The sequence below is a fragment of the Triticum urartu genome, chromosome 7A (genome assembly GCF_056163025.1).
Source record: "Triticum urartu cultivar PI428250 chromosome 7A, HENAU_Tu73, whole genome shotgun sequence".
NCBI classification, from domain to species: domain Eukaryota; kingdom Viridiplantae; phylum Streptophyta; class Magnoliopsida; order Poales; family Poaceae; genus Triticum; species Triticum urartu.
Window position 1 is genome coordinate 446,190,373 of NC_141879.1, and position 16,263 is coordinate 446,206,635.

General features: G+C 45.2%; 1 pseudogene; it reads right to left on the minus strand.

Annotated features, from left to right (window-relative positions):
• Window positions 1-573: 573 nt before the first annotated feature.
• Window positions 574-1,122, minus strand: LOC147959894 (uncharacterized; annotated as a pseudogene).
• Window positions 1,123-16,263: the final 15,141 nt, after the last annotated feature.

The window sequence follows — 16,263 nt, forward strand, 5'->3', positions numbered from 1 at the left end:
ACTGAAACCAGCAGGGGCACTTAACAACCATAGCTGAAAGCAGTATGAGTACTTATACAGGTTCAACCATACAAAGCACGCCTCGAATAGTGCTACTTTGCCTACAGTTAACCAAAGGGTGAGGACGCCAAGCCCCAGGACAAGGCCTAGGCGCCACCTCACACATCCACAACCTTCTGAAAGCGGTTTTATCTCGCAATGTGGTCAATAAATAGGATATTCGCTTTAGAGCCATGGAAAAGAAGGAACATAATCTTCTGTCCTATTCTCCAAGATGGACGGGCCTTCATTATTTGAAACCACCCATGAATAAGTATCTTTTCACCTCCAAGGGAAATGGAGTAGGTCGACATAAACATCATGTTGTGACCAAGCGCAAGTCTGACCCGACCATGGTCAAGCATCTGTATAGGAACAATAGAACTGGGCAGTTCCTGATTCAAGAAGATCATAGCTATAAAACTGTGCATAAGCAAGAGTTTATGAACAACATACAACAACAAAAACAAAGCTTTTAGTCCCAAACAAGTTGGGGTAGGCTAGAGGTGAAACCCATAAGATCTCGCAACCAACTCATGGCTCGGGCACATGGATAGCAAGCTTCCACGCACCCCTGTCCATAGCTAGCCCTTTGGTGATACTCCAATCCTTCAGATCTTTCTTAACGGACTTCTCCCATGTCAAATTCGGTCTACCCCACCCTCTCTTGACATTCTCCGCATGCTTTAGCTGTCCTCTATGCACTGGAGTTTCTAGAGGCCTGCGTTGAATATGCCCAAACCATCTCAGACGATGTTGGACAAGCTTCTCTTCAATTGGTGCTACCCCAACTCTATCTCGTATATCATCTTTCCGGACTCGATCCTTCCTCGTGTGGCCACACATCCATCTCAACATACGCATCTTTGCCTCACCTATCTATTGAACATGTCGCCTTTTAGTCGGCCAACACTCAGCGCCATACAACATTGTAGGTCGAACCGCCGTCCTGTAGAACTTTCCTTTTAGCTTTTGTGGCACTCTCTTGTCAGAGAGAATGCCAGAAGCTTGGCGCCACTTCATCCATCCAGCTTTGATTCGATGGTTCACATCTTCATCAATACCCCCATCCTCCTGCAGCATTGACCCCAAATACCGAATGGTATCCTTCTGGGGTACCACCTGGCCATCAAGGCTAACCTCCTCCTCCTCACACCTAGTAGTACTAAAACCGCACATCATGTACTCGGTTTTAGTTCTACTAAGCCTAAACCCTTTCGATTCCAAGGTTTGTCTCCATAACTCTAACTTCCTATTTACCCCTGTCCGACTATCGTCAACTAGCACCACATCATCCACAAAGAGCATACACCATGGGATATCTCCTTGTATATCCCTTGTGACCTCATCCATCACCAATGCAAAAAGATAAGGGCTCAAAGCTGACCCCTGATGCAGTAATATCTTAATTGTGAAGTTATCAGTGTCGACATCACTTGTCACAACATTATCGTACATGTCCTTGATGAGGGTAATGTACTTTGCTGGGACTTTGTGTTTCTCCAAGGCCCACCACATGACATTCTGCGGTATCTTATCATAGGCCTTCTCCAAGTCAACGAACACCATATGCAAGTCCGGAATGGCTTCCAAGGTCGACCTCCCAGGCATAAAACCAAACTGATTTTTGGTCACGCTTGTCATTCTTCTTAAGTGGTGCTCAATGAGTCTCTCCCATAGCTTCATTGTATGGCTCATCAGCTTAATTCCACGGTAATTAGTACAACTCTGAACATCCCCCTTGTTCTTGAAGATTGGTACTAATATACTCTGTCTCCATTCTTCTGGCATCTTGTTAGCCCGAAAAATGAGTTTGAAAAGCTTGGTTAGCCATACTATTGCTATGTCCCTGAGACCTTTCCACACCTCAATGGGGATACAATCAGGGCCCATCGCCTTGCCTCCTTTCATCCTTTTTAAAGCCTCCTTGACCTCAGACTGCTGGATTCGCCGCACAAAACGCATGCTGGTCTCATAAAATGAGTTGTCCAGTTCAATGGCAGAACTCTCATTCTCCCCATTGAACAACTTGTCAAAGTACTCCCGCCATCTATGCTTAATCTTCTCATCCTTCACCAAGAGTTGGCCTACTCCGTCCTTGATGCATTTGACTTGGCCAATATCCCTCGTCTTCCTCTCTCAGATCTTGGCCATCTTATAGATGTCCCTTTCGCCTTCCTTTGTGCCTAACCATTGGTAGAGGTCCTCATATGCCCGACCCCTTGCTTCACCAACAACTCGCTTTGCAGCCTTCTTCGTCATCTTGTACTTCTCTATGTTGGCGGCACTCCTATCCAGGTATCGGCGTCTGAAGCAATCTTTATTTTCTTTAATCGCCTTCTGGACATCATCATTCCACCACCAGGTATCCTTATCTTCGCTTCTCCTTCCCCTGGACACTCCAAACTCCTCCAAGGCCACCTTACGAATGCAAGTCGCCATCTTCGTCCACACATTGTTCGCATCCCCTCCTTCCTCCCAAGGACCCTCCTTAATGACCCTCTCCTTGAACGCCTGAGCTACCTCCCCCTTGAGCTTCCACCACTTCGTTCTAGCGACTTTGGCACGCTTATCTCGCTGGACACGAATCCGAAAGCGGAAGTCAGCAACCACCAGCTTATGCTGGGTACCACACTCTCTCCAGGTATCACCTTACAGTCTAGGCACGCACGCCTATCTTCTCTTCTCAAGAGGATGAAATCAATCTGGCTAGAGTGTTGGCCACTACTAAAAGTCACAAGATGTGATTCTCTCTTTCTAAAGAGGGTGTTAATTACAATCATGTTGTAGGCTAGAGCAAAGCTTAAGACATCTTATCCTTCTTGATTCCTGATGCCATAGCCAAAGCCCCCATGCGCCCCTTCAAAACCTGTGTTAGATGTACCCACATGGGCATTGAGGTCTCCTCCTATGAAGAGCTTCTCACCAATAGGTACACTCCTAACCATGTCTTCCAGGCCTTCCCAGAACTCCCTCTTGGTGTTCTCATTGTGGCCTACTTGCGGGGCATACACACTGATGATATTGAGAACCAAGTCCTCAACTACCAGCTTGACCAGGATAATCCGGTCCCCACGTCTCTTGACGTCTACCACTCCATACTTGAGGCTCTTGTTGATCAAGATGCCTATGCCATTTTTGTTTGTAGCCGTCCCTATGTACCACAGCTTGAAGCCAGTATCCTCCACCTCCTTCGCCTTCCGTCCTCTCCATTTGGTTTCTTGGACGCAAAGGATATCAACACCTCTCCTCACCGCTGCATCAACTAGCTCACGAAGCTTCCGTGTCAGAGACCCTACGTTCCAGCTACCTAAGCGAATCCTCCTAGGCTCGGCTAGCTTCCTTATCCTCCGCACTCGTCGAGTCAAATGCGAAGACCCTTGCTCATTTTCCACTACATCCGGGCACCGATGTAGCGCTCCACTAAGGATGCGACGACCCGATCCTCGCTCACTTGCCACCGTATCCGTATCAAGATATGACGCGCCGCCTTGGGGGTGATGGCCCGGCCCATGCCCATTTTCCACCACACCCGAGTTCTGATGTGGCGCGTCGCTGAGAGGGTTACGCCCCAACGAAAATCTTTTGGGTTTCATCTCCATAAGAGTGGCTGAGTTTTTATGTTGGCTCGTACCATAAGTTTCTCAACACAATTGGACCTGTTCAACGAGTGCAGCAGTGGCACACATATCCCACGTGGGCTTCCACAATTGAAACGCCCCACAAGGACCTCAAGACGATCAATAAAGTGTAGGAACTTGTGGATGTCGTCCAATTCAACTTCAGTGCCATGAGTAACAACCGAGTTCTTATAGAATAACAAACGAGTAGCCTGCTTAACTCTGAAAAAACGTACACGTGCCACCAATTATAAGAAAATATTAGTTAGAAGTAACATCTTCATGAGAGATTCATTGCTACTTCTAAAGTTAAATTGTGATTAGCTAGACATAATAGGTGGATTAATAAGTAATCGAGGCAAGAAGCAAGAACCAAATACAAAACTAACATGGATGAACAATTGGAACGACATCGGGGTGGAAGATCGCAGTGAAGATGAGACCAGGTTCTGCTATTTCCATCAACATTCGTGCGCCAACTTTCAGTCCGTAACACTTGAGAAAGTTTATCCAAGTTCGGCCATAAAAAAAGAAGCAATCTTGTTGGTTCATGAACCCAACTCAAAACTTATATCCATGGCTTGTTTTCACTATGACCATTAAACTGGTGTATTCAGTTATGGCAAGGCCGAGCATCTTGAGTACATGTGTTCTGGCAGAGCAAGGAATGCAATGCAGGAAAAATAATATGAGAACACAATGTATTACCTATATCCAGATCTAGAAATAATTTCCTCCTTCACGTCAGTGTTGACCATGGTACTAGTACCTTTTATCCAAATATAGCAATCCAAATTTCCAAATTAGTCGATAGCATGTTCAAAAACCCCACCCTCCCGGATAGAAAAGAGGATTCTAGGAGCATACTGTGCGTGTTTTAAAATCATGTGTTAGGATGAGAATGAAAAAGTGTGGCGTATCGCAGAGGGTGCAGAAACCTGTAGGGTCCTCGCACTTTGGGCACTGCAAATGAAACACACTAGATTCAGTAGGAAGAAAAATGCATCAACGGCGGCGGTTGCCATCCTAGGAGTACCCGCGACCAAGGGACTTGGATTTATCGGGGATTGATGAAGAATTCGTACCAGGTTCTCCATGAGAAAACCCTATGCAATCGCCGAGTGGGGGTTTTCTCTGAACAAGCATACGAGGGAGAAGGGGATTCAGGCCCAGTGAAATATTGCCGCTTCGTCCGTCCAACTTACTGCTAAAGCTGGAAAGGTGGTTTTTTTTGATTTGACGACTCACTGGGCAATACTATGGCGCTACGACCGGGGTGTGTCTACCATGCAGTTGTGCACTCTAATTTGGTGCATATGGCACGTGGACCCCGTTGCCGGATGCCCCACATATCAGCGAAAGAAGTAGAAAGACAGGAGTAACTAGTTACACATAAATATATTTTTGACAGAGAGATACTCCCTCTGTAAAGAAATATAAAGATCTTTTATATCACAACTTTATAGATAAGAAAAATTAGTGGAATATATATAACATATATAATTATAAAAAAACAGAGTTTTTTAACATGGTATAGACGAGTTGGTGATGATGGTGTGCCTGCCATCCTGTAATATAGGCCGTCCGATTTATATCTGACGGATAGGAAGGAAACTATGGTAATTTTGCAAAAAGGTACCCACACACCTCTCCACATTTGCAAATAAGGCCTTCCCTCGTTCATCCTTTTCTCTCATAAGATAAAATACTCATACAAATGCATCTTGATGTTACATGCAACACACGGGCATTATGGGGGTTCAGCTGAGAAATACTCAGACAGGCTCACGGTTCTGGACTTTGGGCCACAGGCCGGTGGGCCTACATGTTTGGGGGCCCATGTGTTCTACCTCAGCGCTTTTCATATTGCAAGAGGTCGATACAACGTTGGTTTTAGATGCTGTCGCAAGGCGAATACACAAAATTGAATAAAGCACGACAGCTCTTGGAATGAAATCAAATGACAGTTCCTAACCAGCAATCAGAGTTGCAATTCTATCAACGATACTGTCGTACTACTTATACACATAGGACACTTGTTTCATCATGCCAGAGTATTACATGAAAATCTCTTGGAGGATAGATCAGTTCGGCAGTTGCGTGCTGCTACTGAAGAATTTCAAAGTTGATTTGGACCAGCTGTCCTTGCCGAGAAAGTTTGATTTTGACATCATCCCCTACCGCAAGATATGATTTAGATTTGAACCTTAACCATCCTTTAGCATCAATCATCATGCGACCATCCTTTGTACTTACGGTATATTAAGCAGGTTCATTCACACCAAGGCTGCGCATGGTAAGAGAAACATGGCCACAGTCGCCCGGATTGTTGAATGACTCCCTCATTGCTCTAGGAATTCTCTATTTGCAAACAAGAAGACATACACAAATAGTTAGATCAACACAATGAATCATGTGAAACAAGATGGAAAGAAAAAAGAACGAAGCACTTGGGCGGCCAATGCTTACCAAGAAGGTGGACATGTCGGTTTTTGTAAGGACTTTGGTATATGAAGTGCAAACTGCAGCCCAGTCTATTGCCGGTGCAACAGTTGGTTCCGTTGCCGCTGCACGGGCCGGAGCAGATGCAAGTGCAAGTGTTGGTACAGGTGCCGAACCCATTGCTGGTGCCCATGCCGGTGCGATTGGTAGTGCTGCTGCTGCTACTGCCGGAGATGGTGCTCCTTGTAGAGCTGGTGCCGGTGTCGGAGCAGGTGCCGGTGTCGATGCCCGATCCTCCGGTAGATCAGCCTGATCTGCTGACGCGGTCGATGTCCAATCCTCAGATGGATCAGACTAAGCTGCGGTCGCTGTCAGTGCAAGAGCAACTGTCGATGCTTGATCTATTGCTGAAGGTGGTACCGATGTGCGTGACAGCGGTGATCGTGTCTGGTCTGCTATGATCAGCTTTCTAACTTGACTAGGCTCCGTGACCGTGATCCAGTCTTTTTCTTCATTTCTTTTAAACACGAGAAGGACTAATTGTGGCGTGTTTGTTAAACCAAACTGTAGTTCATCATAGGGATTCAGCTTGTACTCAGACAACATACTGATCCAATTTTTTCCAGCAATATAAGTGATGGACAGTGCCTTCGTTACTGAAACGACATAATAAGTGAAGCCTGCAAAAATATCCATCGTAGAGCAAACCAAAAGGTTTATTCTGTGATGAATGTCACATGGCAAAACCCACATCATAAAATTGCAGCAAAATAAAGAAAACATGACATTAAATCAATAAGATTTAGACAATAAATCAATAAGATTTACTTGATGTGACACAACTGAATCCTTACCAGGAAATCACTATGTTGAATTACTAAACAGAAGATTGGCCGTCTAACTACGCATGGCATGCAGGGCCCCCGCCTACTCCCACAAGCAGGACAGTCCAAAGGTCGTGACAAATCATATGGACTAGACATCCATGGGACTGGAAATTCTGGTGGGTGCGATAAACCCTGCAATGCATACAGATATTGGAGTGTAACCATAATTGATAAGCTGTCCTCACAAAAAAGATGATCTAGATACTTCAAAATATACAGACTAAATTGAGTGGACATACATTAACATACACTATTCTCAGGACTCACCACACACCAAAAGCGGCAGTACTAAACAATACAGGGTTCACAAACACAAATCAAGTACTGAACAATAGTACTTACTACAGACAAGCAAAGTTGCATTAATTAAACTCTGCAAACTATTTCTTGCCACCTACCTACGGGATGAACCCCGCATAACTGACTAGGCCATGGACTTCATGAGAGATGTCTACCGGCACCATCACCATCTCCTCAACCTTGGAGAACCTAACAGAGTGGTCTTTCCACTCATAAACATGACGATGAAGACATGCCGCATCAGATTTGTTGGGAAGCTTTACAAGAACCATACCCTTTGTAATCGAAGGAACAACCAGGAAATTGTTGTGGTCAAGTACAACCTCGAGAACACGCCTAACAACAATGCTACAGGAAAACACTAGTTTAGGACACGTGGCGACAAGGACACAACAGCTGGATAGTTTAGCACTAGAACTCATCCTCAGGTCTTCCAGTTCACATGGCATGACTTGGAGAACTTCATCTCCACCGCGGACCTGGTTCTAATTCAAACAGAAACCAAATATTTTATTACTACCTCTCTTCAGAAATATAAGATGATTTTTGATATTTTACTCCATATATGACTACATATACGCACAGAAATGAGTGAACAAAGACACTAGAACATGTCTTCAAAGGCATGAGAGTAGAGGGATTACTTGCAATATCCATAACACAAGTTACTGATGCAAATATACCCTCTTCAAAGGTAGCATTGATGTTCATAAAGTAGTTGAAAGTAATCTATAAAAAATCAGTGTCAACCTCTCGCATGTTTTGGTCAAAAGAGGATTTTAGAACCGTCATTTGGCAGACAAAAATCACATGCAAGATCACCCAGAAAGTTGTACTACTAGTACTAGTACTACGTGTTAGATGAAAAAACATGATCATGATCGAGAAAAATATCATCGAGAAGAGATATTACCTGGACTTGCTTAATGAGGGATCCCGGAGAGGGGTGGGGCTTGGACATGACGATGGATTTGAGCTTGTTTGTGGTAGTCTCGGCAGGCTGCTTGCGCTTCTTCGTACCATGAGCCTCGACGGTTTTGGTTAGAGCCATAGACATCACTTCGGCCGGTGCTCCAGCGTCCATCAAGAAACTGTCGAATAGAAATAAAAGAAAAGAAACCATAATCACAAACCCAAAAGAAGAACAGAGAGGGAGTTACAGGATCACTCTCAGGGTTGCAAGACTGGGCCTTGGCCAGAATCAACACCATTGATGCGCTCACCTTTCCTTCTTTGGGAGAGAAGAACAATGGCAGAAGCAGGTCGGGGTTTTCTTGAAGAAATGAGGAACAAGATGAGGGAGAAGCGAGGGTTGGGTAGAGAGGAAGCTGAGATACAAGAGTGAAATGATGGTTGCTTCATCCATCCAACTTACTGCTGGAAAGGAGGGGGTTTTGTGATTTGATGGCTCATTGGGCATTTCTGCGGCGCTTCGATCGAGGTAGTCTACCGTGCATTTGGGCACTCTACTACGGAGTAATTTAGTGCATGGCTGGTGGACCCCCATGTTGGCTGTCCCACATGTCGGTGAAAGTGAGTAGCAAGGTTCCCGACGACCGTCGAGGAGGAGCCACACGGTAGAGCGAGTCCATTGTTTTTTTTGAAGAAAAAATGATTACAACAAGCATTTCCACTCTTACGATGGAGGAGTGTGAAACACGATAGCCACTTGAACATACACAATGCTCCTACTACTAGGCATGTGCTGTGGTTCATACGTCAGTACTACATAATCTTGTTGCTAGTGTAGTAAGATATGACGATAACAAATGATGTTATGCGCATGTCAACTATATGAACAGTAATGTAACATAGTACCACTTTTTCAACTGTCCGGTCGAGAATGAACGGTGAGATCAATGTTAACAGAACTAGGTCTATAGCGCACGAAGAGTATGGTGCTACAGTACTCCATGAAACATGAACCATATGAAGCACGACTCAGTGTTAGGCAGGGTGTATGAAGGGTGCATGGGATGGGAGCAAAAGTTCCCTTCTCGACCCACTTTTGGGTGTTTGGCAGAGTGCATGAGTCCACACTAGTAGGTTAACACAAATACACGAAGAGGGAACAACTATATTGAGATGAGAATGCAACCAAACACGCCCACACGCTTTGTGCTACAGTGACTGATCTGCACCGTCTAAGTTTGATCCAACGGTCATGTTGCGCCGAGACATGGACATGCCCATGCAGAGGATGCCTAAACACCACCAAAGCCCCTCTGGTTCTCGAGGCACACGACGTTGGTGATGCATGGTGCAACGGCCCGCAGAGCACACTCCCGATCGACGGGAGCCAACTCGTCGAAGACGGCGTCCAATGGCACGAATGGATTCCGGTGACGGAGCCCTGAGAGGATTCGCCCGGCAACGGCGACGGCAGCCCGCAACCCCTCCTTGTCTAGCTCCGCCCCCACCATCGCGCGGAGATGGCTCAACTCCTCAAAGATATAGGTGAAGAAGGAGACCAGGTCAGGAAGTCGCAGCTCCTTGAAGTCGACGGGGTCGTCGAACGGGTTTAGCTCGACGGCCGGCATGGTCGCGCTGGCATGATGGTAGGCATCGCGCAGCCACAACACGTGCATGGCAACTTGGTCCACCAAGTGGCTGAGGCGATCCTGGACCTCGTCATGATCGGCCTGCTCGCGCTCCAGCCGGCTCCCCTGACGGCCTATCGTATCTCCCGCTTCCTGCAGCAACGCTGCCGACGCCTTGAGCATCTTTGTGATGGACGCCTGCCGCTTTTGAAGCTCCGTGAACTCCCGCACATAACGGAGGAGCATGGCACTCCTCTCCTCCTTGAGCTCACAGAGCTCCATGTCCTTGGCCCTGAGCTCCGCATACTTGGCCGGGAGCTCCTGTGTCAGGCGCCTCAAGTCAAACTCTGTGATCTGTTGCGCCGCCATGGCACCAGGTAGAAGCAATGGGGAGAGGAAGCAAAGGGGGCGAAACGGCTGAAAGGCAATGCAATCTACGGGAAGGCGGAGGGAGCCAGCCGAGGAGCGGGCAATCTTTAGGTTTTCACCATGGGAAAACACCAGTCGACGACTTCTCACATCAGGGAGCAGTGGGTTTTACAGGCGGAGTCATCGTGACTAATTACTGTCGCGCCTGCTCCCGTCAATCAAAAAATTAAAAATCCTGCCGCGCCTGCTCCCATCAATCAAAAAATTAAAAATCCTGCCGCACCCAAAGACTAGAGCAATGTTGCGGTGGATATTTAAATTTACCTGCCGGCAAGGTGATAAAAAAGAGTGAAAAAACAAATTTGGCGGCGGCCTAGCTAATTGGTCGCACTAGCCTAACTAGCTACCCACCATGCTTCACGGATGTACTTGGCGGGAAAGGTGGTCTTTCATGATTTGATGACTCATTTACTTGCTTCGGCGCTACGACCAAGGAGGACCCAAAAAATGCGTGGTAGGGCGTCCCATGTCTCGGCAAGGAAGAATATATGCGTGCACCACCCGGGAGAACCCCGAAACCGCGTGGTAGGGTGCGCCACGTCTCGGCATGGAGGAAAAATGTGCATGTAAAAATATGCCGTATCAGACATAGTAGCACCTATGGTTCAACCTCGGGACCCAGCTAGTCGGTCGAAAACACCCCACTAGCCACACAGCTTCATCATGCTAATGTGACACAGAGGATAGGTGTGGTTAGCTCCGTCTCGACCAGCCACAACGTCTCTTGTTCTAGGCGATTATTCTATTTTCCAAGATTTTTTAGTTATAATAACACCACGGCAAGCTAGCGCCGCTCTTCGTGTGTGTCCGTGCGTCCAAAGGTTAGATGATGGAGAGGAAAGAGAGATCACAGACCTAGGACCCACCAGTAAGTGAGTCAATGGTCATGCACGTGTTGACAAGGCACTCCCTCTACTCTACTCAACGTAATACTGTATAAAATCAAGTTATGGGACAAAGCCAACAACCGTTGTTGTTTCAGGCTATCGACTAACGCTTTGTAGTCCAGGTTGCCAGTTCGAATCTCGTCTTTCAGATTTGTTAGTTTTAGGTCCAAATTTGATCAATGACAAGTGGGACCCCCGTGTGTTGTTCCGATATTTCAGTGTAAGATGGTTTTTTGAACACACACTTTGCGCGGTTAGACAAGTAACGGCACGAGTTACACGTATTTTGCAAGTTTACAAACAAAAATGACACCAGCATAGAATGTCACACCCCCCGCAGCTTAGATGATATGGTGATACAAGTTTTTACATCGTTGGAACTGAGATCCAATGACTTGGGAGTAGTCTTTGTAATTATGCGCAATTTCCAAACTCGCCAAGGTTTTTTTGCAAATAAAACATTTAGGCCTCGTGTGTGCCACTGCATCTTAGATCCAACAGCTCCCCGTTGCTCATATTAGGCGCTCCACGTAGGTTAATTAGCCTCTACGGTGATACGAGCATCTAGGTCGTATGATCTGTGATCAGATGCCACATGCATAGTACTTGTACTTTCTGCGCAATTCCCAAACTCCCTCAGGCGTATATTGCAAAAACATTCAAACCTCATACTGTGAGCCGTCAGATCTCCCTGAACTCGTATCACCATAGAATCTACGGTGCGGGAGCACCTCATATTCTCCCGTGTGAGAAAACATCAGGTGCTCTCACAGCTTGGATGGTACGGTGATACGAGCTTCAAGGTCGTTTGATCTGAGATCCAATGGCATCTAAGCAGTCTTTGTGCTTGTAAGCAGTGGCCGAACTCTTTGGGGGCTTTTCTGCAAAAAAACATTCGAACAACCGAGGAGTTGTTGGGTCACAAATCCAACGTCTCTAAAGAGCTTGTATCACCAGAGTATCTAAGGTGTGGTAGCACATGATATTCTTACATACATGAGAATATGATGTTCTCCTTCATCTTAGATGCCACGGTGATACGAGCTTCGAGGTCGTTGGATATGGGAAGGGCATCTGAGTAGTTTTTGTACAAATTGTGCGCAATTCTCAAACTCATTTAGGTTTCCTGTAAAAAGATTAAGACATCATGTGAGCTGCTATATCTCAGATCAACAAGCTCCAAGCAACTCGTATCAGCATATAGCATCTAAGGTGTGGGGGCACATGATATTCACTCGGGGAGGAGGGGGGAGGTGCACAACCAATCGGTTTTTGGGAGGGTGGGGACAAATATAATCTAAACAATCCTAAACATAGCTTCAAAATTTTATCTAGGGTCGAGCGGTTAACCCCCGACAATCTACATAGCTCCGCCTAAACACAACATTTGCATGTACTGTATTAGTAGACTTAATATTCATGTTTCAGTTTCCTGTTCATTTTAAATATTGAATTGAGGACCATGCTTGTCTTTCATTTTACTCCCTTCGTTCCTAAATAGTAGTCTTTTAGAGATTTCAAATGGACTGCCACATACGGATGTATATAGACATATTTTAGAGTGTAGATTCACTCATTTCGCTGTTGTGTTCGTGTGTGTGTGTGTGTGGTCGTATGCTTGATATATACAAAGTTTTCTCACCACCATACCGTTCATCTTTTAAATTTAAATTTGCAATAAAATTTACTAGGGATACCTTGAAATGTGAAATCCACGTTCAGATCACTATATCACAAACTCACTCTAATTCAAGAACTCGTCATAAATTAATTACCATGTTGAGATTACAATTTGCAAGGAAAATAAGGGCATTGTAATACACATAGATTCGTTCAGCAATTTAAAAGGTTCCTCCCGTATTCTTTTTTTGAGGGATCCTTTCGTATTCTCGAATGGTAGGACCCAATGGCGTACCAGCCAGACCTTGGCTCATGTTGATCCTAAAAAAACGGGCTCGTGTCCTTCTGGTGGCGTGCGTGGTACGTACATTAGCCAACCCCAACCAGTCAAGCCTCTGCGTTTCGAGTCGAAATATCTGGCGGCCAAAATTCCAGCCCTAGGAAATTCCCCTCATGTCCCCGGTCCATAATGACTACCGATGAAAAATGGAGGGATGCTTTAGTAACTAGACAACGTTGCCTACCATGCCGAGCACGGTTCAATTCCCTCGGCCGCCGCTACCAAGGTCACCCGTCAACTGCATTGCCTAGAACTACTACTACACTAGGATGAGCACATAATTGAGCCCATTTGTTCGTGCCTTCTAGTACTTGAGTTAATATATACCCCTAAAAAACTTGAGTTAATATATCAGGCAATGCACTGGTACAGGGAGATTATCCTTTTACTCTGCATATATAACTTGTTTGAAGTCTAACTAGGCAAAATGTTTGACCAAATCCTTTCTTAAGAAATACAAGAGGAAATATGTATCGCTTGAAAATTTATCGCATGATGCAGGTTATGATATTGTTTCGAATCCTGGATTTTAAATTTCAGAAAATCCAAAAGTGACCAGAAATTCATGAAACTGAGCATGGTCACGTGATATGGCACAAATATTCCTACGTAATTTTTTTCTTCTATTTGAGACAAGCTGCTTATGAGAAGTTGCACAAATGAAGAGCCAAGGTATTCTGGAACGAAGACCTGTTACGTTAAGGCGAACGCTTTCACTATTGAAACTGTGGGCGTTTATGTGCTGCCGTGAGTCTCGCTTCTCATCGGCAGGTGCCGTCCGAGCAAGCGTGTGAGTCGACGGGAGGCGTGCGAGCAGACCGCTGCGCCGGCTAACAGGGAGGCGTGCGAGTGATGTCTACTACACAACCTTCTTCTTGTAGACGTTGTTGGGCCTCCAAGTGCAGAGGTTTGTAGGACAGTAGCAAATTTCCCTCAAGTGGATGACCTAAGATATATCAATCCGTAGGAGGCATAGGATGAAGATGGTCTCTCTCAAACAACCCTGCTACCAAATAACGAAGAGTCTCTAGTGTCCCCAACACCCAATACAATGGTAAATTGTATAGGTGCACTAGTTCGGCGCAGAGATGGTGATACAAGTGCAATATGGATGGTAGATAAAGGTATTTGTAATCTGAAAATATAAAAACAGCAAGGTAACTAATGATAAAAGTGAGCGTAAACGGTATTGCAATGCGTTGAAACAAGGCCTAGGGTTCATACTTTCGCTAGTGCAAGTTCCCTCAACAATACTAACATAATTGGATCACATAACTATCCCTCAACATGCAACAAAGAGTCACTCCAAAGTCACTAAGAGCGGAGAACAAACGAAGAGATTATGGTAGGGTACGAAACCACCTCAAAGTTATTCTTTCCAATCAATCCGTTGGGCTATTCCTATAAGTGTCACAAACAGCCCTAGAGTTCGTACTAGAATAACACCTTAAGGCACAAATCAACCAAAACCCTAATGTCACCTAGATACTCCAATGTCACCTCAAGTATCCGTGGGTATGATTATACGATATGCATCACACAATCTCAGATTCATCTATTCAACCAACACATAGAACCTCAAAGAGTTCCCCAAAGTTTCTACCGGAGAATCACAACGAAAATGTGTGCCAACCCCTATGCATAGGTTCATGGGCGGAACCCGCAAGTTGACCACCAAAACATACATCAAGTGAATCACGTGATATCCCATTGTCACCACAGATATGCACGGCAAGACATACATCAATTGTTCTCAAATTTGTAAAGACTCAATCCGATAAGATAACTTCAAAGGGGAAACTCAATCCATTACAAGAGAGTAGAGGGGGGAAGAAACATCATAGTATCCAAATATCATAGCAAAGCTCGCGATACATCAAGATAGTATCACCTCAAGAACACGAGAGAGAGAGAGAGATCAAACACATAGCTACTGGTACATACCCTCAGCCCCGAGGGAGAACTACTCCCTCCTCATCATGGAGAGCACCGATATGATGAAGATGGCCACCGGAGAGAGATTGCCCCCTCCGGCAGGGTGCCGGAACGGGTCTAGATTGGTTTTCGGTGGCTACTGAGGCTTTTGGCGGCGGAACTCCCGATCTATCATCCGTTCTGGAAGTTTTAGGGTACGTAGGTATATATGGGTGAAAGAAGTAAGTCGATGGAGCTTTGGGGGCCCCATGAGGCAGGGGGCGCACCCTAGGGGGGGCGCCCCCCAACCTCGTGAGCACCTCCCTTGGCTCCTGACGTGGGGTCCAAGTCCATCCGATAGCTTTCCTTCCAAAAATAACTTCTCCAGTTGATTTCGTTCCGTTTCAACTCCGTTTTATATTCCTTTTCTTCAAAACACTGAAATAGGCAAAAAAACAGCAATTCTGGGCTAGGCCTCCGGTTAATAGGTTAGTCCCAAAAATAATATAAAAGTGGATAATAAAGCCCAATATTGCCCAAAACAGTAGATAACATAGCATGGAGCAATCAAAAATTATAGATACGTTGGAGACGTATCAAGCACCCCCAAGCTTAATTCCTGCTCCTCCTCGAGTAGTAAATGATAAAAACAGAATTTTTGATGCGGAGTGCTACTTGGCATAATTTTAATGTAATTCTTCTTAATTGTGGTATGAATATTCAGATCCGAAAGATTCAAGACAAAAGTTCATATTGACACAAAAATGATAATACTTCAAGCATACTAACTAAGCAATTATGTCTTCTCAAAATAACATGGCCAAAGAAAGTTCATCCCTTCAAAATCATATAGTCTGGCTTTGCTCCATCTTCACCGCACAAAATATTTAAATCATGCACAACCCTGATGACAAGCCAAGCAATTGTTTAATACTTTTGATGTTCTCAAACTTTTTCAATCTTTCATGCAATACATGAGCGTGAGCCATGGACATAGCACTATAGGTGGAATAGAATGGTGGTTGTGGAGAAGATAGTCTCACATCAGCTAGGCGTATCAACGGGCTATGGAGATGCCCACCAATAGATATCAATGTGAATGAGTAGGGATTGCCATGCAACGGATGCACTAGAGCTATAAGTGTATGAAAGCTCAGAAAGAAACTAAGTGGGTGTGCATCCAACTTGCTTGCTCATGAAGACCTAGGGCAATTTGAGGAAGCTCATCATTGGAATATACAAGCC